At 42.4% G+C, this 22,159-nt stretch overlaps 1 protein-coding gene across 1 annotated transcript in view; it reads right to left on the bottom strand.

Moving 5' to 3' along the window:
* The window catches only part of KCNAB1 (potassium voltage-gated channel subfamily A regulatory beta subunit 1), a 221,364-nt gene that overhangs the window by 121,579 nt on the left and 77,626 nt on the right, over positions 1-22,159 (bottom strand). The window lies entirely within an intron of this gene.

Genomic DNA, 22,159 nt, shown 5'->3' with positions numbered 1-22,159 from the left:
TCCGCAACTGTCCGCATCAATGCCGCACAGAATCTGCGTTGCAGATTCTGCGGCGGATCTGCCCAAAATGTGCAGTAAATTGATGCGGACTAGCCGTTGCGTATTGAGGGGAAGAGGGCTTCCCTTCTCTCTATCAGTGCAGGATAGAGAGAAGGGACAGCCCTTTCCCTAGTGAAAGTAAAAGAATTTCATACTTACCGGCCGTTGTCTTGGTGACGCGTCCCTCTTTCGGCATCCAGCCCGACCTCCCTGGATGACGCGGCAGTCCATGTGACCGCTGCAGCCTGTGATTGGCTGCAGCCGTCACTTACACTGAAACGTCATCCTGAGAAGCCGGACTGGAGGAAGCAGGGAGTTCTCGGTAAGTATGAACTTCTATTTTTTTGACAGGTTGCTGTATATTGGGATCGGTAGTCATTGTCCAGGGTGCAGAAACAGTTACTGCCGATCGCTTAACTCTTTCAGCACCCTGGACAGTGACTATTTACTGACGTCTCCTAGCAACGCTCCCGTAATTACGGGAGCCCCATTGACTTCCTCAGTCTGGCTGTAGACCTAGAAATACATAGGTCCAGCCAGAATGAAGAAATGTCATGTCAAAAAAGCAAGACGCATCCGCAGCACACATAACATGTGCATGACAGCTGCGGACTTCATTGCGGAATTTAGAATCTCCATTGAAGTCAATGGAGAAATTCCGCCATGAGTCCGCAACCAGTCCGCCACTGCTCCGCAACAGACAGAGCATGCTGCGGACACCAAATTCCGCTCCACAGCCTATGCTCCGCAGCAGAATTTTACGCATCGTCTAAACGAACACTTCTAAATAGAAGTGGAAGTCAATGGAGAAACGGCTCCGCTGCGGATTAACGCTGCGGAGTGTCCGCAGCGGAATTCAAGTGAAATTCCGCCACGTGTGAACCCAGCCTAAACCTCAATAATCGTCCAACATTCACAGCTTGTCTCATTACAATAGGAGAACTTATTGTGATATCACCTACACTACAAGCTAAATATAACACACCAAAAAGAAAAACACGCAGGACGCAATTTTATTAATTCATCAATGACAAATGATTATTAAAGAAAAACATACCTATATGACGCTAAAACGACAGTCCACACAATGGAGAAAAATAGTGGGGAGACTAATGAAAGTAGTATAGAAAATAGAAATTATGTAAAATTGTGTGTATATATATATATATATATATATATATATATATATATATATACATACATATAGATGCTCCTCTCCAATAGGGTTGTTAAAAGTGCTAGTGCAACAATAAAAAAAAAATGGACAGAAATCCCAAAATAGTAATGATATTAACGCCCCCACATTAACACACGTTTTTCATGCATATGAATGTCCGCGTTGCATCCATGTAGTTTCCATGTGTCATACATTTTTCTAGTCCGTTTTTTTCCTCTGCAACCACTTCCCAGTTTGAACCCGCTCCATAGAACGAGTGTGTCGACTGTGTGTTACAGCCAACACTTAAGGATAACGAGCGGCATCCCGCTCGTTTAACCCATTAAATGCTGCAGTTGATAGCGACCGCTGAGTAGAAACAGGGGCGGCCCCCTGTAACGTTCCAACGCCCCCCCCCCCGCAATGCAATCGAGGGTGCCGTTGGATTGAATGGCAGCCTGGGTGCCTGATGAAGATCCCCAGGTCCGCCATCTTTGTACTCTTATGAAGCCCTGCCTCCAGCAGAACTTCGAAGGAGGCTGCCAGTGTCACGATATACTGCAATACATTAGTATTGCAGTATATTGTGCAAGCGACCCAACGATCACTGGTTCAAGTCCCCAAGGGGGATAAGTAGAAACAGTAAAACAAAGTTTTTGTTATTAAATAAATAAAATAAAACAATTAAAAGTAAAAAAAAAACCTTTTCCCATTTTCCCTCAAGCACAATGTAAAAAAAATTAACAGAACTGGTATGAACGCAACCATAAAAGTATGAACTGTTACAATATATCATTACTTAGTCCGCACAGTGAACGCCATAAAAAATTTAAACCGATAGAATTGCTGTTTTTTGGTCACTTCATCTCCCACAAAAAATGGAATAGTGATCAATAAGTCTCATGTACCCCAAAAACCTATAGAAACTACAGCTCGCCAGGCTAAAAATAAGCCCTCATACCGCTCAATCAATGTAAAAATATAAAAGTTATGGCTCAGAATATGTTTTTTCCATGTAAAAGTAGTGAAACATAAAAAAACTATATAAATTTGGGATCACTGACCCGCAGAATAAAGGTAACATGCCATTTTTACCGCACGGTGAACGCCGTAAAAACAAAACCCCCGAAAAGATTGAGGAATTGCTGTTTTTTCCTATTCCATCCCAGAAATAATTTTTCCCAGTTTCCCATTACATTATATGGTACAATAAATGGTCCATGAAAATCTACAGCTTGTCCCGCAAAACTCAAGCCCTCATACGGCAATATTGATGGAAAAATGAAAAAGTTATGGCTTATGGAAGGTGGGGAGGAAAAATCGAAAGTGGAAATCCAAAAAATGGCGGGAAAGGGTTAATGGGCAAGTCTAGTAATGGGCGAGTCTGATCAAAATAGGGCATAGTGTGAATTTCTCAGAAAGGACACACGCTCCGTAAAAAAACAATACGGATGTGTGAATAGCTCCATTGACTTGTATGGGTCAGTGTGCTATCCGTTGTTAGAACAGACAGCACACTGACGAAAAATACGTTTGTGTGAATAAGGCCTTATACGTGTATTAAAAGATAAATCTATAAAAATAAAATATAAATTGTATCAAGAAATAACTTGTTTAAGGCTATGTTCACATCCGCGTTGGAGGCTCCGCTAGAGGCATTCATCACAGATCCGATCCAAAATGGCCAAAAAAATAGCACAGCATACTGCGCTATTTTTTCCGGTAAAACAATGGACACCATGACAGAAGCCTATTAAAGTCAATGGGTTCCTTTGGAGCGCTGTTGGTGTCATTATGCATTAAACATTCTGTAACTAAAAACTTTTGGCTATGCTGAACATTTTACTAAATAAAATGCCAAAAGTATGATTTAAAATAAAAAGCTTTTTATTTGGCTTTTTGCTAACAGTTTATACTTTCTCTGCACTCTGCCCTTTTTTGTGTCAGCTTTTCACTGGATATATTGATTTTTTCCTAAAATGGAACTTTCATTATTTCTTGTCTAAGAAAAATGATAAAACTTGAATTTTAGGACAATTCAATACTTCCAGTGATAAATGTATAAATACTATTGTCCATATTGTCCACATTTTCGTACCCAGTGAAGATAACAAAATAAATCTGTCTCTAGTGATTTTTTCTATTCATTTCTATCGTTATTAGTAATTTTTTCTATCCCCTCTATTAAATGTATTGTGTCTATCCTAAAACTAAACTGAGCCCCTTTTAGACACATGTAAATATTAATAGACTCTTGTGGGTCACTACAGGACAGTAGTTCCACGGAGAGGCAGGGACTCCTAGCGTCGTACATAACTATGATGCTAGGAGCCCGGCTCCCTGCACTGAGTTCGGTCCGGGACTTGCGGCCGAAATACGTCCGTCAATTACGGACGTAATTAGTGTGTGTGCACATACCCTAACGGCTCTGAGCTGCAATACCAGGCAAAAATCCATGGGCAGGCCTGGCGCTGTTTCTAGAAGAAAGCAGCCATGTTTTCCCAATCCTGTACAACCCTTTTAAAACTTTTTTTGGCCTGTACAGCTATTTGTCTACTTATATTTATCTACAAACATGTGATTGGTATTTGGTTAATATTTCTATATTTTGTCAGAATTTTTTTAATAATTTACCTCTTATGTTTATTCCCTGAGATTACAGAGTATTCCATATCTCATAATCCTATTATACTCTTGATAATTCTAGTCGAGGAAAGCTGACATGTGGAGTCTGAAACATGGTCATTATGTGTAATTGGCATATAACAATTAAACTGTAAGGGTATGTTCACACGGCAAACGAAAAACGGGCGTAAAAAACGGAGCTATTTTCAAGGGAAAACAGACTCTGGTCTTCAGCTGTTTTTTATGCATCAAGCGTTTTTTTGATGAGTTTTTTTACGGACATTTTTGGAGCTGTTTGGGTATGTCCACACGGCTTATTGTCTGCCGTTTTTCGGGCTGTAAAGGCCTCCAAACATCCGCCCATTGATTTCAATGGTAAAAACTGTATTTCGTCCCGACGTGGCGGTTTTTACGTTGCTGTTTGAAAAAACGGCGCGTAAAAAAACGCCCCGTAAAGAGAAGTGCATGTCACTTCTTGAGCCTTTTTGGAGGTGTTTTTCGTTGGGTCAATAGAAAAACAGCTCAAAAAATGCATTAAAAAAAGCATCAAAAAACGCTTCATGCTTAAAAAACGGCTGAAAATCAGAGGCTGTTTTCCCTTGAAATTAGCTCCATATTTTACAGCCGTTTTTTGTTTAGTATGTGAACATACCCTTTTTCTATTAAGACAATGAAAAACGGCTCCAAACGCCACGTAAAAAAACGCCCCATGGGAACGGAACGCCGGGGTGTTTACAGCCCGAAAAACGGCTGAAAACAGGCCGTGTGAACATATCCTAAAAGTGAACAAATTTATTTAGAGAAGAAAGAGGGACACATTGCTGTTGTATCTGAAATGTCCCTAAAACCAAAAACCCTCTAGAATATCCATCATACCATGAAAACAAATGGTACTCCTTAAAATTAGGCTCAGTTGTATAGACATCGAGCAAAGTGTACACATTCATTAATGAAATAAGTCTAAATGCTCAAAAATATATTGATTCACACAAAAATTGTTCTGGTTCTAGGCGCCCCACTCCGTGAACATTTCTTATCTCATGTCTATTAATAACAGTACAGGTATATAAAAATACCAGGATATAATTGCCACATCCAGTCATTACAGGTTCACACCTTATAAACTTGTTCACACAAACAAGTTAGGGATGAATCGACATTAGCAAAAATTGTCTTCCAGCTTCCTCTTGTTATATTTCTGGTCTGCCGCCTCTAAGGCAATATTCACTTATACCACAAAAAAAATTGGAGAAACCGTATTTACATGTTATATTGACTGTAAATTAAAGGGGTTGTCTAGTTTAGAAAAACAATTTTAAAATACCCTATCAGGGACTTCAGAGTTAATAGATGGGGGATCTCCTCCCGTTCAGGACCCTCATCCATTGGTCAGAACGAAGAATGGTTACAAAGAACATCTCACTGAGATTCAGAACATCCATGCGTTACACGGACAGCTCATTGATTTTAATGGGAACTGTGTAATGCTTAATTTCCCCTGTAGTGGTGCTAGGGGAAATTAAAAAAAATAGCCAGGTAACAACGCAATTTACAGCTGGTCAGCGGGGCTTGCGGTCAGCTTGTTTTAAAGGGACCCAGCTAATAAAAACTGAAATCGAACTAACTCTTTATGGCCTAATTTACATAGGACAGCTCTGACGCAGCTTTTTATTGCAATTAATCTCAAATAGAGTGGAAAAATATAAGCAAACAGTTTTAATTAAAAATGTCCTAGTTTGATTAAACAGTTCCTATTTAGACCTATGTGTCTCCATAGTAATAGACTACAAACAAGCCCTGCAACTTCTTCATAACCTACCAAATGTAAGTTAGTAAGAATTAGGCTGGGTTCACACGAGCACAATAACGTCCGTAAAGGACGGAACGTATTTTGGCCGCAAGTCCCGGACCGAACACACTGCAGGGAGCCGGGCTCCTAGCATCATAGTTATGTACGACGCTAGGAGTCCCTGCCTCTCCGTGGAACTACTGCCACGTACTGAAAACATGATTACAGTACGGGACAGTTGTCCTGCAGCGAGGCAGGGACTCCTAGCATCGTACATAACTATGATGCTAGGAGCCCGGCTCCCTGCAGTGTATTCGGTCTGGGACTTGCGGCCAAAATATGTTCCGTCCTTTACGGACGTAACATGCTCGTGTGAACTCAGCCTAAGAGGACAGATGGCAGGGAGTATGATTGCAGGATCAGACTACACAGAGTTTATTTTTTAGTCTGTTACCATGGAATCATTAGGGTATGTTCACATGCTAAACAAAAAAAAGCTGAAAAATACAGAGCTGTTTTCAAGGGAAGCCTCTGATTTTTTTTTGCTGCCTTTTTTGCGGCTGTTTTTGGAGCTGTTTTTCTATTGAGCCAATCAAAAACAGCTCCAAAAACGGCTCAAGAAGTGACATGCACTTCTTGTTACAGGGTGCTTTTTTAAAAAAACGGCCCAAAAAACGGCTGAAAATAAGCCGTGTGAACGTACCCTCAGGCTTCCATTTTGATTTTGGTCTGCAGAATTTAAGCGCCTTAGGGAATAATCTCCCAGGAAGAGGTTGCTGGCTAGAAATATGAGCCAATGGCTGACTGGGGAAGGGTGAGTATGTAAAGGGCGTTTGAATGGCTAAATGGGGACCTTGATGCAGTGTTTTATTGCAGTTGATTACAAAGACAGTAGAAATATAGGAGTGGGTTCACATGTGGTTGCAGAACTGTGGTTATTAATCACTAAAAATGTGCCATACACTAGTTCAGGTAAATGCATGTGTATGGGGTCTTTTCTGAACCCCATTCACATGTTGCAGATTTATTTCTGCAGCATGCCATATCTATTGTAGAAATTGCTACAAGATTCACAGATTGTATTGAATTCATGAAATCTGTGGCAAAATCAGAATGTAAATCCTAAAGGAAAAACGTTTTGTCCTCTTTTTTTTTTGATCCACTCCTGGTTTTGGCTTTACAAAAACCTCATTAGAAACTGGACCAAATTGCCCTGTGTGAACAAGGCCAGTTATTTCCAAACATGATAAAATATCTCAGCAATCAAAATTATTGTAATCAATGTTATAATTATGTCACTAGTTATTAAAGTATACTGAGTTTTTTCCACCGTTCATTAAGCACTTGTTTCTGTGTAAAATAAATTTCCAAATCTACCATTATTGCTCACTATGTTCCAATCTTGAATGGTCCTTAAAACTGTACTCTGCAAGACCAGCTTAGGCCACGCCACGTTCATACATGGCGCTTTTCTTGCAGGCTTTTGGTGCGGATTCTGCACTGAAGATCAGCAAAAAGTACAGTATAATATATGTGAATTGGATTTTAAGATCCCTATTCACATGTAGCAGATTTTTCCACTGCAGATTTGAGGACATAGTCAATGAACAAAAGAAAAAAAACCCTCTCCCCTCACCCTTATTATTTTTTGCATCATTATTTGGAGGGATAGTCATTTTCCCTTTTTTATCCCAATGTATTAGCTAGTATAGAAAACCAGCTCCAGTTACGTCCGTAATGGACGCGGACTTCAAGCGCCTGCACATGCCGTTATGGCTGAAATGACGGGGCTGTTTTCTCCTGAAAACAGCCCCGTAATTTCAGCCGTTACGGACGCTGCCGTGTGAACATACCCTTATAAGTGAGCGTGTCACACGTAGCAGCTAAGGGACAATCCTGATAATCAATATATATTATTGGATAACTATGCCTGCAATTCTCTTATGTAAAATAATTGTGTCTTGGTATTTTGTTTGAGATAAGGTAATTGCAGGCACAGTAATTCCTTAATTAATCCTAAAAATAAGAAAATCGTGAAACAAGTAAAAAATTGTCCATAGGGTTGACACAAATCTAGATTTTATTATTTTGCAGAATCGCCCAGCCCTACACACAGTGATAACTCTGCATACAAATAATGTAGTAGATGTCACCTGCAGTCCTATGTAACACCACAGATAACACACAGTGATAACTCTGAGTACAGGTAATGTAGATGTTACCTGCAGTCCTATGTAACACCACAGATAACACAGTGATAATTCTCTGAGTACAGGTAATGTAGATGTTACCTGCAGTCCTATGTAACACCACAGATAACACAGTGATAATTCTCTGAGTACAAATAATGAAGATGTTACTTGCAGGCCTATGTAACACCACAGATAACACAGTGATAACTCTGAGTACAGATCATGTAGATGTTACCTGCAGTCCTATGTAACACCACAGATAACACAGTGATAATTCTCTGAGTACAAATAATGAAGATGTTACTTGCAGGCCTATGTAACACCACAGATAACACAGTGATAACTCTGAGTACAGGTAATGTAGTAGATGTCACCTGCAGTCCTATGTAACACCACAGATAACACAGTGATAACTCTGAGTACAGATAATGTAGTATATGTCACCTGCAGTCCTATGTAACACCACAGATAGCACACAGTGATAACTCTCTGAGTACAGATAATGTAGATGTTACCTGCAGTCCTATGTAACACCACAGATAACACAGTGATAACTCTGAGTACAGATAATGTAGATGTTACATGCAGTCCTATGTAACACGACAGATAACACAGTGATAACTCTGAGTACAGATAATGTAGTAGATGCACACACAGAAATATATACACATACAGATATAGGGGCGTAGCTAAAGGCTCATGGGCCCTGGTGCAAGAATTCAGCTTGGCCCCCCTACCCCTTCCCAACATCACAAGACGCCTACGCATGCCTATGCCCAGCCGCCTTGCCCGACAGTCCCCATGAATGCCTCCACACTATAATGCTTTCCATAGCTTACCCCACAGTATAATGCCCCCATAGATGCCCCCACATAGTATAATGCCCCCCATAGCTGCCCCCACAGTATATTGCCACCCATAGCTGCCCCATATAATGTAATGCCCCCTTTCAGTATAATGCACTCCATACAATATAATGCCCCCCATAGGTGCCACATACAGTATAATGCCCCCATACCTGCGCCATGCACTATAATGTCCCATACAGTATAATGCCCTCATAGCTGGCCCATACAGTATAATGCCCCCATACAGTATAATGCCCCCCATAGCTGCGCCATACACTATAATGTCCCATACAGTATAATGCCCCCATAGCTGTCACATACAGTATAATGCCCCCACAGCTGTCCCATACAGTATAATGCCCCATACAGTATAATGCCCACCATAACTGTCCCATACAGTATAAAGCCCCACACAGTATAATGCCCCCCATAGCTGCCACATACAGTATAATGCCCCCCATATCTTTCCCATAAGGTATAATGCCCTCCATAGCTGCCACATACAGTATAATGCCCCCATACTTTATCATGCCCCCTATAGCTGTCCTATATAGTATAAAGCCCACCCATATAGTATAATGACCCCTCAGCAGCTACCATATGAGCCCCTCCTCCCATACCCAGTATAATACCACCATAATGTATGTACCTAATATAAAAATAATAACGTAATTACTTACCTATCCCCTTTACGACGACGGGTGGAGAATCCTTCTCCTCAGGTCTGTGCTGTGAGTGACTCTCCGCAGACAGGCGCGATGACGTCTCCACATCGCGCCCGCCTGCGCCGAGCCGCTCGTGGCACAGTGAATGCTGGAGCAAGGCTCCAGCATTGCAATGAACTGTATTTGCATCCTGAGGAGGCAAATACAGTTGGAAGTGCAGTCAGCGCTGTGTGGCAACGGGGGCCCTGTGGGCCCCCTAGGCTTGGGGGCCCAGTCACAACTGCGACCATTTCGACCACTATAGCTATGCCACTGAACAGCTAGATATATAGGCACTTAGACACACAAATACACACTCACAAATACACACATACTGGAACTTAAACACACACAAACACAGAGAAACAGACAAATAGAGGCACAAACAACAGACAGACTGAGCACTCACATCTCCTTCATCACAGGCCAGGCTGTGGGTGGAGCTAGCTGTGCCCCAGACACCACGTCCTTGCCAAATATATATTAGATGGTTACGTTTTACTGTGTAATTTTTTTGATCAGCTGATTTTTTTCTGTGATTTCTTTTTGACTACATAATCACTGACTATACTTCTGGCCCGCCAAAGCAGCTTTATTTGTTTGGTTCTGTGAGAATACAAAATTAATATGTAACACATCCTTAAGCCAGTTTTAGATGGCTTTAGTGAATTTTATTTCTGCTTGGGACCCCCTCTATGTGCAAGAACAGAGAGCCGCTCTGTAAGAGCAGCTCTCTCTGGCGGACCCGGTCCGTCTTTAAATTACATGCAATGCAAAGGATAACATCCATGTTAAAATCCGCACGTAACACACACATAGGCCGGTTTTAGAGGGCTGTAGAGCGGGCACCCGAACACACTTAAGGTCATGCCCCCACGTGGCGGTTTTCCTCCGCAACTGTCCGCATCAATGCAATCAATGTGTTGCATATTCTGTGGCGGATCTGCCCAAAATGTGCAGTAAATTGATGCGGACTGGCTGCTGCGTATTGCGGTGAAAGTACTTCCCTTCTCTCTATCAGTGCAGGATAGAGAGAAGGGACAGCACTTTCCCTAGTGAAAGTAAAAGAATTTCCTACTTACCGGCCGTTGCCTTGGTGACGTGTCCCTCTTTCGCCATCCAGCCCGACCTCCCTGGATGACGTGGCAGTCCATGTGACCGCTGCAGCCTGCGATTGGCTGCAGCCGTCACTTAGACTGAAACGTCATCCTGGGAAGCCGGACTGGAGAAAGAAGCAGGGAGTTCTCGGTAAGTATGAACTTCTATTTTTTTACAGGTTGATGTATATTGGGATCGGTAGTCACTGTCCAGGGTGCTGAAACAGTTACTGCCGATCGCTTAACTCTTTCATCACCCTGGACAGTGACTATTTACTGACGTCGCCTAGCAACGCTCCCGTAATTATGGGTGCACACACATAGTCACCCGTAATTACGGGAGCCCCAATGACTTCCTCAATCTGGCTGTAGACCTAGAAATACATAGGTCCAGCCAGAATGAAGAAATGTAATGTTAAAAAAGCAATACGCATTCGCAGCACACATAACATGTGCATGACATCTGCGGACTTCATTGCGGAATTTAGAATCTCCATTGAAGTCAATGGAGAACTTCCGCAATGAGTCCGCAACCAGTCCGCCACTGGTCCGCAACATCCATTGTATGCTGCGGACACCAAATTCCGCACCACAGCCTATGCTCCGCAGCGGAATTTTCAGCCTCGTCTAAACGAAGCCTACTAAAAAGAAGTGGGAGGCAATGGAGAAACGGGTCCGCTGCGGATTAACGCTGCGGAGTGTCCGCAGCGGAATTCAAGAGCAATTCCGCCACGTGGGGCTTTGCCCTAAGTGATCTAAGTTCAGTTTATTTGAACTGCGGAATAAACTGGGTAATGCCACATTTTCCCTGATCGCTGATCACCGGCCATGATAGAAGCCGGACCCACAGAGAACAGCTGCTGGTGGTCTGGGTATTGCTACACTTTCCCTGCAGAGTAATATGTTGCTGGCTGCAGCTTCCCCGGCGATGACAGCTGATCGCCGGCCATGATAGAAGCAGGACCCACGGAGAACAGCTGCGCCGACGAATGCCCTAACAGATCTTATTAAAAAGGTTTGTCTAAAGTAGAAGTGAATGAACACCAGTCCCTGAATACAATTTCCCATTTTAATTTTTTTTTGCTAATTAGGTTACAAATTCTGTGCTAATTAATTTCTTAGAATATCTTTAAATGGTTCGGAGCTCTGTTTTTCTGATACAGAGCTTGAAATTCCCCGCATAGCCAGTAGCCGGCTTGTTATCTTTTAATATGTCTATGCAGGTTATTTCAAGCCCTACATCATAAAAATGGAGCTCCGACTGCTATACAGATAATTAAGAAACTAATTAAGTACAGAATTTTAGACCTAAAAACAACGTGGTATTAAAATTTGGAAATTTACTTTCAGGACTTACTGGTTGGTCTTAAGGGAAAGTGTGATTTGGTTGTGCAAATGAAAGTAGTCGTGTTGTTATACTATGAAAATCTTGCCATATACTTGATGACATTGCCTTGTTGAGAAGTATAATAAGACATGGCATACTACCCCATTGACAATGCTTTATTACTACACTATGTATCTCTGCTTTATGTTCTGCTCTTCTTCTAAATTAACCTACAGGCATAGAATACATTAGTCGTTTCATAGTGTGCTTCCATCTGTGGTTGTTATGGCACTTCTAAATAACAAAGATCATTAACATTTTTATGGGTTCTATCAGGTTGGTAAGGTTACATATAGTTACTGCTGTTTGTTATAAAATGTTCTTCTAACTCCATATAGTCTGGTAAAATGTAGGTCATGAAATGCAGCCTTAAGAACTGTCAGTCTTTTAAACTTTGTAACATGAATCATGCTTTATTAAACTTTTCAAAATCCATAAAAGACTCAATGTGTTTCCCTCAGGATTCTGATGGAATAAAACATGTAGGAATGCAGGTCTATTGACCCACTGCCTGGGTCCAGCGAGTTTGTTGTTTTTTTTTGTTAAAGCGTAATACAGCTCATAACAAAATCTCAGTTTAAAATTGACAACATATGGAATAACATTTCTAAGGCTGGGTTCACACGACCTATTTTCAGACGTAAACGAGGCGTATTATGCCTCGTTTTACGTCTGAAACTACGGCTAAAATACGTCGGCAAAGATCTGCCCATTCATTTGAATGGGTTTGGCGACGTACTGTGCAGACGACCTGTCAGTTACGCGTCGTCGTTTGACAGCTGTCAAACGACGACGCATAAAATGACTGCCTCGTCAAAGAACTACCACACCCAGTGTTATCCGCCACGTCTTACGCAACCTGCTGTCATCCGCCACGTCTAGCGCAACCTGCTGTCATCCACCACGTCTGGCGCAAACTGCTATCATCCGCCACATCTGGGGTAACCTGCTGAACCCACCTCCATCCAATCTAAAGCCTCGGCCACTGCCTGGACTATTCAGGTACCCTAGACCGGGACTTTGTATTGATTGGGTCATCTGTTGTTTGGCCAGCTGCCTCCCCGCTACGGCGGTGCAGCCTAGTGGGTCCACATACCCACAGACCGTGACGGTACGCTCAGCCCATGGACCCCGCTGGTCAACCTGAGACCTTGACGACACAAGCCATGCTGGCAGAGATGCAAGACCTTCAGTCACAGCAAGACCAACTCCTCCTGTCGGTGAACGCCATTGCACATCGGCTGGTTGCTCAAGCCACAGTCGTCACCGCACCTATTCCTGCTGACTATAGTGTCCAACGAGAAGACGCATCGGGTTTCTGCCTATCTGGACTCCGGGTCCGCGACACTCTTCATCCAAAAGGATCTAATGGATTATCTCCAGTTGCCCACAGTTCCTCTGTTGACATCTTTGGCTGTTGCCTTGATGAATAGACTGCCACTGCCAGATCCGATTGTATCTTAGACCAAGCCGCTGATGCTCCAAGTTGGAACCCTTCATTGAGAACTGATTTTGTTTCTTGTTTTGCCCAAAGCCGTCAATCCTGTTCTGCTGGGTCTGCCTTGGCTTCGACTACATGCCCCAGTCCTGGACTGGACTTCCGGAGAGGTTCTCCAGTGGTGCTCCAAATTTTCTGAATCGCTGTCTGTTGCAGATTCATCCTGTCCAGCCTCCTTTGCCTCAGTCATTGACAGGAATACCCCCTCATTTCGCTCAGTTTGCAGATGTCTTCAGCAAGAGGGAGGCTGAGATGCTGCCCCCACATCGGACTTGTGACTGCCCCATTTAACTGGTTCCAAATGTCTCTCTTCCCCGTGGATGGGTATATCCTCTCTCCTTGCTAGACACTCAATTCATGTCGGCCTATATCAAGGAGAGTTTGGAGAGGGGTTTCATATGAAAGGCTTCCTCCCCGGCCGGGGCCGGGTTCTTCTTCTTTAAAAAGAAAGATGGATCTCTACTACCCTGCATTGACTACCGTGGTCTCAACCAGATCACGGTCAAGAACAAATACCCACTGCCACTTATATTGGAAATGTTTGACCGTATACGAGAAGCCAGGATTTTTTCAAAATTAGACTTGCGTGGGGTTTATAATTTCATCCGAATCCGTCAAGGTGACGAGTGGAAGACTGCGTTCAACACCCGACACGGGCACTACGAATACCTGGTGATGCCCTTCGGACTGTGTAACGCTCCCGTGGTCTTCCAGGAATTCGTCAATGATGGAGATTGCTGGTCCTGGTGGGATGAGTGGAGTGGCCATGGGGGTGGACTTTTGTACGGTTGGCAGACAGGAGAAGAATTCTCCGCTGGGGACACAGCTCTAAACACGCTGGTGTTCGTAAAACCCAAGACCTGATTACTCGTCATTTCTGGTGGCCCACGCTAACCAAAGATGTTGTGGACTTTGTCTCTTCCTGCACAGTGTGTGCTTCTAACAAGGTTACTCACTCCAAGCCCGCCGGTCTGCTCCAACCTCTGCGTGTACCCAATGCCCCTTGGCAGCACATTGCGATGGACTTGGTCACAGACCTTCCTCCCTCAGCAGGATGCAACACTGTCTGGGTGGTGGTGGACCGGTTCTCGAAGATGGCACATTTTATCCCGCTGACCGGCCTACATTCTACTCCCCGACTGACGAGTCCCTTCATTCAGCACATCTTTTGCTTGTATGGCTTGCCCCTTCACATCGTGTCTGATCGGGGGGTTCAATTTACCTCAAAATTCTGGAGAGCCCTCTGTAAACTCCTGGATGTGAGATTGGACTTTTCCTCAGCCTATCACCCCCAGTCCAATGGGCAAATTGTGAGGATTAACCAGATCATGGAAAATGATCTCCGCCACTTCATCTCCATGCAGCATGTTAACTGGGTACAGCTTCTTCCATGGGCCGAATTCTCGTATAACAACCACACAAGTAAGTTCACCACATCCTAGAGTCTTTTTTCCTGTGCCGGCTACATCTCAGGTACCCGCTGCTGACTCTGCATTTGGTGACTTTCTGCAAATCTGGCAACAGACCCGGTCCTCTATTTTGCTAGCAGTCGATCGCATGAAGCAAAAAGTGGATATAAAAAGAAGAGAGCCGCCTCAGTATCTTCCAGGTACCAAATTTTGGCTCTCCTCACGGAATATTAGTTTAAAGGTGCCTTCATACACGTTTGCTCCCAGGTTCCTTGGACCTTTTGAGATACTAGAACAGATAAACCCTGTCTCCTATAAGCTTCAGCTGCTTGCTACCCTCAGAATCCCCAACACCTTTCATGTGTCCCTCCTGAAACCAGTGGTCCTGAACCGCTACAGTAAGACTCCCAGTCCCGCAGTTACTCTCAGCGGTTCATCTCATGTGTTTGAGGTGAGGGAGATCCTGGACTGCAAAAGGGTAGGAGGAAGGACTCTCTATTTGGTGGACTGGAGAGAGTTTGGTCCTGAGATGTCCTGGGAGCCAGAGGAGAACCTCAGTGCCTCTGCTCTCATTAAGAAGTTCCTCTCTCGCTCTGGCCCCAAGAAGAGGGGGCGTAAGAGGGGGGATACTGTAGCGTCCATGGCCGCATACCGTCGGGTTTACTCACCCCCCGGTGGCCGCAGCCATGGATATGTGAGCGCTGGCTCACATCTCCTTCCCAGGAGATGCCAGCGCTCACTTCCACTCCGGTCCGCTGTGTCTCGTAGGGTGCGCGTGCGCGCTCGTGCCCGCGCACATGGGAATCATCGTCATCAATTAGCCCATGATTCCACTGGACTATAAGAAGGGCCCTGCCCCTTTGCTCATTGCCTGAGCGTTGTTAGTATTCCCATGCCAGTCTTGCATATGGTCCCTTAGTGTTATCCTGCTCCTGTTGTTTCCCGTGCCCTGCTACCTGTATTCTGTATCCCGTGCTGTGTCCTTGTTCCTGAGCCTGTTAGTGTTGGAGTCGTGTCCTACTGCACCTGCTGTCATCTGCCACGTCCAGTGTCATCTGCCACATCCATTGTCATCTACCACATCCAGTGATATCTGACACTCTGGCGCAACCTGCTGCATCTGCTGTCATCTGCCACATCCAGTGTCATCTACCACATCCAGTGTTATCCGCCACGTCTGGCGCAACCTGCTGCACCTGCTATCATCCGCCACGTCTGGCGTAACATGCTGCACCCACTGTCTGGACTATTCAGGTACCCTAGAACTTTGTTTTGATTGGGTGCTATATTGTTTGGCCAGCTGCCTCCCCGCTATGGCGGTGCGGCCTAGTGGGTTCACATACCGACAGACAGTGACAATAATGGCATATCGCTAGGACTGCTGGGATACCCACTGTTGGAGCACCCCCAACCCTAAGAATAAAGGGGTCGCACTGCTATTATAGCACTGCAGCCCCTTCAAAACTGTGAAAAACTGTGCAGCGCTGTGGCCCCTTCACTCTCAAAATTAGTGGAGGTCTTAGCAGTTGGACCCCAGCGATCAGAAAGTGATGGAATATCCTGGCAATATGCCATCACTTTCTGTACTGAGAATAACCCTTTAATTTTGTAAATAAAATATAAGGAAAAACAATAACATGGCATTTTTTGGGGCCTCAGCAAAATGGTTAATATTGACTCAAAATATTGAATTGATGGCTTTTCTTTTTTGGCAAGCTATTTCCTAACTATTTGGAAGTGTGAGTGGCAAATAACCTTATTATAGTATAATGCATAAAGATGCTGGAATGTTTTAAAGAGCAGATGTTTTTCCAAGACTAAAACGGATTCATTTTTGTACAAAGCATAAGTGATCAATTTGCAAGGCAGTCTGGATAGATCTGCATTGTTAACCCCATGTTTAGTGTGTGGAATACACATTACCCCAATGCAAAATTGTTGGAATAAGTTTATCCTGCAGTTTATTATCATGTTGGGCGATGATCTCATACTGATGCAGAGCAGGATGGCTCTAGTTATGTAAAGTGCCCCATAAGGAACATTTCTCACAATGTATTCCTATTGCTTTTTGTATCTGAGCGTTTGCGACTGTGTTCAAAGTACTTCTGCTTATAATCACACAGAGAGACACCCACAGATTCTGTATCCATAGCTACCACACCATAAAAATCATGGAAATGTTCTTATTTTCCTCCTTCTCCTGCCTTCCTTGGGGCTTCCCTTTGATGTATTTACAGTATCATTAGAATTCAGCTTGAACGCTTTAATCTGAAATCACATTATAAATATGGCAGCAAACTCCACCCAAGCATTTCTGTTGTTAAGTGGGCAATAAAATAGCAAGTATTGTTATCTTAATAATGAATGTGTTCTTTATAGCGTCCTCCACTAAGATCAACACCCGCATAACTGCTCCTGCAAAATTCCATTTAGAAAGTTATTAAACTGCAAAACCTTCATTCAGAGAGAATGCACACAATGGATTTTACTGATTTGTTTACATTGTTTTAATGTAAGATCCTTGACTCAAAATCTGATTTCAAAGTTTTTACACTAAATGGTTTCTTGATATTATTTTTAAGTTATAACACGCTATGTTAGGATGGGTAACATGCTATGTTAGGATACGAGTGTAGTGGGCCCCGGCACTTGACCGGGTTCGCCGGGTGCTGACACCTTCCCTATGGCTGCACTGAAGGGGTTACTTGCAATCATGTGCAGAACGCATTTCATGATTGCAGGTAACATCTGGTAGGCTATATACTTACCGTGTCGGCTCATTCATCTGCTGGGAACGAACCTGGATGGAGATCACTGGTCCTGGTGGGAGGAGTGGAGTGGCCATGTGGGTGGGTCAGGCATGGGAGCAGAAGGGGAGCGGCCTCTCACCAACGTCACGATGTTCCATGAAATTACCTTCCGGTATGGCCACTAGTTATAGAAGATTTTGGTGAGTCTCATTGCAGTCACGTGGTGCGGACACACGGCAATACAGGGGAATTACACAATGAAAGAGGACAAAAGTAAACATAGATAAAAGGGTGATCTATGCATGCACTGTCCTATATATTAATAGGAAAAAAAAGCTTGGGAGTTCTTTAATTCGTTGCCAACACAAGACGCGAACAATCGTCCTGAGCAGCGGGTATTTAGCGCATTAGGATGAGCATTCTCATCCTGTGTGACAGCTAATGTCCGTGCGCGATCAGGAGCGGGGCAACGGCTGTAATACACAGCCGCAACCCCGCTCTAATGGCAGAGAGAAAAGAAACCTCTTCTCTCCGCCGTTAAACCCTTGAATGCCGCCATCAAAGCTGATCGCTGCATTCAAAGTAAATAAGATGAAGGGGATTGCCATTTCATTGCATCACAGAAAATCCCTGTGACGCGATCAAGACCAATAACTTGTATGGCCAGACAGCCTAGGGTCCATTGAAGGACCCCAGGGCTGTCTTAACATATTTCCTGTTGTTAAGGCATACTGGGGTATGACCTAACAACTGCCTGTATACAATCAATACACAGGCTAATGTACTGGAATATAGATATATGCCGATACATTACAGTTAAAAAATCAAAATCAAAATGAAGAATCCCTTCTATGGGATGAAAAAAAAAAAGTTTCATTAATTTTAAAAAAATGAATGTTAAATAAAAAAATAGTAAAAAATACACAGAAATACAATTTTTTTTACAATGAATGCATTTTTAAAAAAAAATATATGTCCCAAAAGGCAAGCGTAATCTCGTTTTAAATGACAGGTTACATCGTAATCTCGCGAGATTACGCTTGCCTTCATGTAAATCTCAAACAATCGCTACAGAAGTGTCAGGATTGTGAATAGACATCACGTCTTGGCTGGAGGTAATGTATATTCACTGTCAGGACACTTGAGTATCGTTACTGTGCGTTTATGTGGCTGCACATAGTGATGTAATAAGAACGCTATCTGTTGTGTAAATGAATGGAGAGAAGTGTATGACGCTGATTGGTCACTGATTGGTCAGCGTCATACACTTCTCTCCACAATGCCCACTTGGTCAAAAAGTAAAACATGCCCAGTTGTCCATTAAGAAACTCATTAGCACAAAGCTAAAATAGGTCAAAACTCAGTCAAAAATGATAGTTTTTCTAAATAAAAAAACACTGCTGTAATCTACATTACAGCGCCGATCACATTATGTAGGAGATAGGCCACTTATAATGTGGTGACAGAGCCTCTTTAAGTAGTTAACGTTGCAACCTGGTTGGTATGTTCAACACATTACAGTTTTACTATATTTTATATATGTCCCATGAGTAATTTAGAAAAAACAAGATTGTTTCTAAAAAATAAAAATAAGCTACCATTGCATTACCCTTGTGCCAAAGTAATACTACTAATACTTTAGTAAACAACTACGGTGTCTTTTCAATAAATGATGTTTGTTGATTTATTTGGTTGTCAGTGTGGTAATTTAAGCCCATAGCCGGATTCTTCATTTCTGCTTATCTTAGCCACTTTTGCTTTTTCAATTTACATTTTGACAAATAATTTAGCACAAATAAAACAAATACAGTACAGAATTAAAAAAGGGAAAAAAAAGTCATTTCAGATTTATTAAAAATGAAACAAACAAGCATACTGCAATAGTGTTTGAGAAGTGAGGCTGACAATACAGCATTTAATCATGTGGCAACAGTGATAATACTGGCAGCAACCTTTATTAGGGACCATTTTTATATGCCCCCTTGTGTCTTTAACATGACACATGGTCTGAGCTCTGCTATTTTTTTTTTAAACAACTACTACTATTTTCTTTTTAAACTACTCATGGTAAATTAGATTTTTGTGTATGATAAAGAATAAATAAAAAATAATAACCCATAATTTTTGCAAATGGCCAAACTTTAGGCATAATCAGCTGTAATCGGTTAATGAATTTAGAAGCAAATGTTTAATTTCCCTGCAGCACCATCACAGGAGAAACGAGGAATTACACAATCCTTTTAAATCAATATGCTGTCATAGGATGCTTAGATGAGTTGAGTCTTCCAGATGCTTTCTGTTGCCACTCTCTGCTGTGGCTAATTCATGCGACAGGCCACACCCCACTATTAACTCAAAATTATCTAATAGAGTGTTTTAAAAAGGGTTTTCTAAACCAGACAACCCCAGTCATCAGATCATGATAGTCATTTTAAGGAATAAAACAATAATAATTGACCGCATAGCTGGTATTCCACCAAGATTTTTGACATTAGAAAACTTCACTCAATTTTTAATAATTAAACAAATAGAATTTATTTAAATTAACACCTACACATCTCCATTTGTATAATTGTCATCTCTCTCTCTCTCTCTCTCTCTCTCTCTCTCTCTCTCGGTTCTAGCATTTTATGTAATGGGATTTCTGAAGACATAAAGGGCCTTCTGCATAAAAGTGTCAGTGTTGTCCATAGCAACCAGTCAGATTCTTTAACCCCTTAATGACCGGGACTGACAAGGTCTTAACGACCAGCTAAATTTTTCCGTTTTTGCCTCTCTGCCTTTCAGCAGTCATAACTTTTTTTTTTTTTCATTGACGTGGCTGTATGAGACCTTGTTTTATGTGGGAGAAATTCTATTTTTTTTTTGCAGTTTGGGGGTAGAAAAAATTCACTGTGTAAGTTATATCATCTATTTTTACAATGTGAATATAGGAAAAAGAAATTCTCTGCATCGTTTTCTTGTTTATTTTTTTATCCCGTTCACGATTCACGTTAAATAACCTGTTAAATTATTAAGAGGGGCGGTCGTTAAGGGGTTAATTTTCAACCATGCTCTGAAAAATAATAATTTATATTTGAGTGGTTGCTATGGGCAATACTGATAATTTTTAGAACAGTTTTTAAACATCAAATCCACTGTAGTTGCTTTGTTACCATGACAACATTCTCTTTCCCTAGCTATAGCACCCATAGAAAGGATCCTATTTTTTTTTTTATAGCGTATAACCATATTTATGAACACCTGCTTGGCATACATGCGTGACTGTCTGAGTATAATGGTTATGTAATTTAAAGCCATCATATTGTGTCTCTGTTTCTATGTCAGATACCAAATTGACATTAATGTATTTCAGTAGTATTTGAATTATTCAAATTTAATTGGCATTAAGTGAATAAATGAGATACGTTCTGGAAGATTTATTATTCTGTCACACTGTGCAATCGGTGTTCTCCAGTATAATAAAACTGGACGGACAGTGGCATCGCTAGGACCGGGCATCCAGGACATAAACCTGATCCCCTGGGGACTGCAACATTCAATTGTATCTGCATTCTCAGGATGCAGATACAGTTGAAAACTATGGCGGAGCAGGGAACTGTCAGCTACCTGCTCCGCCATTCACTCTCATAGGCTACAGGCCACATAAGACCTGCAGCCTATGGGACACTCGGAAAGTATCCCTGCAAAGGCCAGTGTGTTACATTGACAACATCACACCCATCAGTGTCATTGTTGCCTAGGCACAGGAAGGCACGATGACATCACTGCATCGCACAGGGGTCCTGCCCCGCCGTCTCATAGGCAGCAGGCCTAAAGTGGCTGAGGGGGCCTTCTGTCTGAAAGTGTGCAGCTATGTTTGTCGTGGAAATGGGGCTAGGTGAGTATAAGTTTTATTATTTGTTGAGGGCACTAAGGTACACTATTACTGAGTGGTGCCACTTAGGGGCACCATTGCTAGTAGGGGGCACTAAGGCACTATTAGACCCCAGCAACACCCCTGTGGTCGGACCTGGTTTTGATTTTTTTACACCACCTTTTAATTAGGGAATATAGATGCTCTGGTATAGTGGCTACTGATCTGGTGGACCCAGTGCATCCATGAATTACCAGACAGCCATTCACTTGTGAAGCAGCCACTACAGGGGAAATTTATAACCAGAAGGGAATTCCCACTGCAAAATCCACTGTTCCCTGATGGTTATAGAAGCTGGTCCTGCGTCGATCAGCTAACCTCCCTGCAAGTTTAAATACAAAAATGGGTTGTCTTCATCAGATAGCCCCTTGAAGAGATGCCATATTGTTTTTGAAACTTTTTTTTCCGTCATTTTTAATCAATAAATGTGTTACAGATGAAATGCCAAAGTTCTAGAACAATCATAAAGCAGCGAGGAAAATGGAGGTTGGGTTTGGTGGCCAAATTGTTTTTATTTTCTTGAAAACAGGTTTTCCGGCATCATTACTTGGTTGGTGGAATTGTATAGGTTAACTCGCAGTCTAACTTTTAATTGTTTGCAATCATTTTTGTTACGTGTTTTTTCATACTCGCCTATACAGCCTCTTACAATGTGAACCAAATCTGATTAAAAGAATTAATTTACATAAACAACATTAAATGTATTTCTATTAATATTTCCATTCACAAATAGGCCAGATGCTGCCTTT

This window comes from Rhinoderma darwinii, chromosome 4 (genome assembly GCF_050947455.1).
Source record: "Rhinoderma darwinii isolate aRhiDar2 chromosome 4, aRhiDar2.hap1, whole genome shotgun sequence".
Lineage (NCBI taxonomy): Eukaryota > Metazoa > Chordata > Amphibia > Anura > Rhinodermatidae > Rhinoderma > Rhinoderma darwinii.
This window is presented reverse-complemented; position numbering and strand designations above follow the sequence as displayed.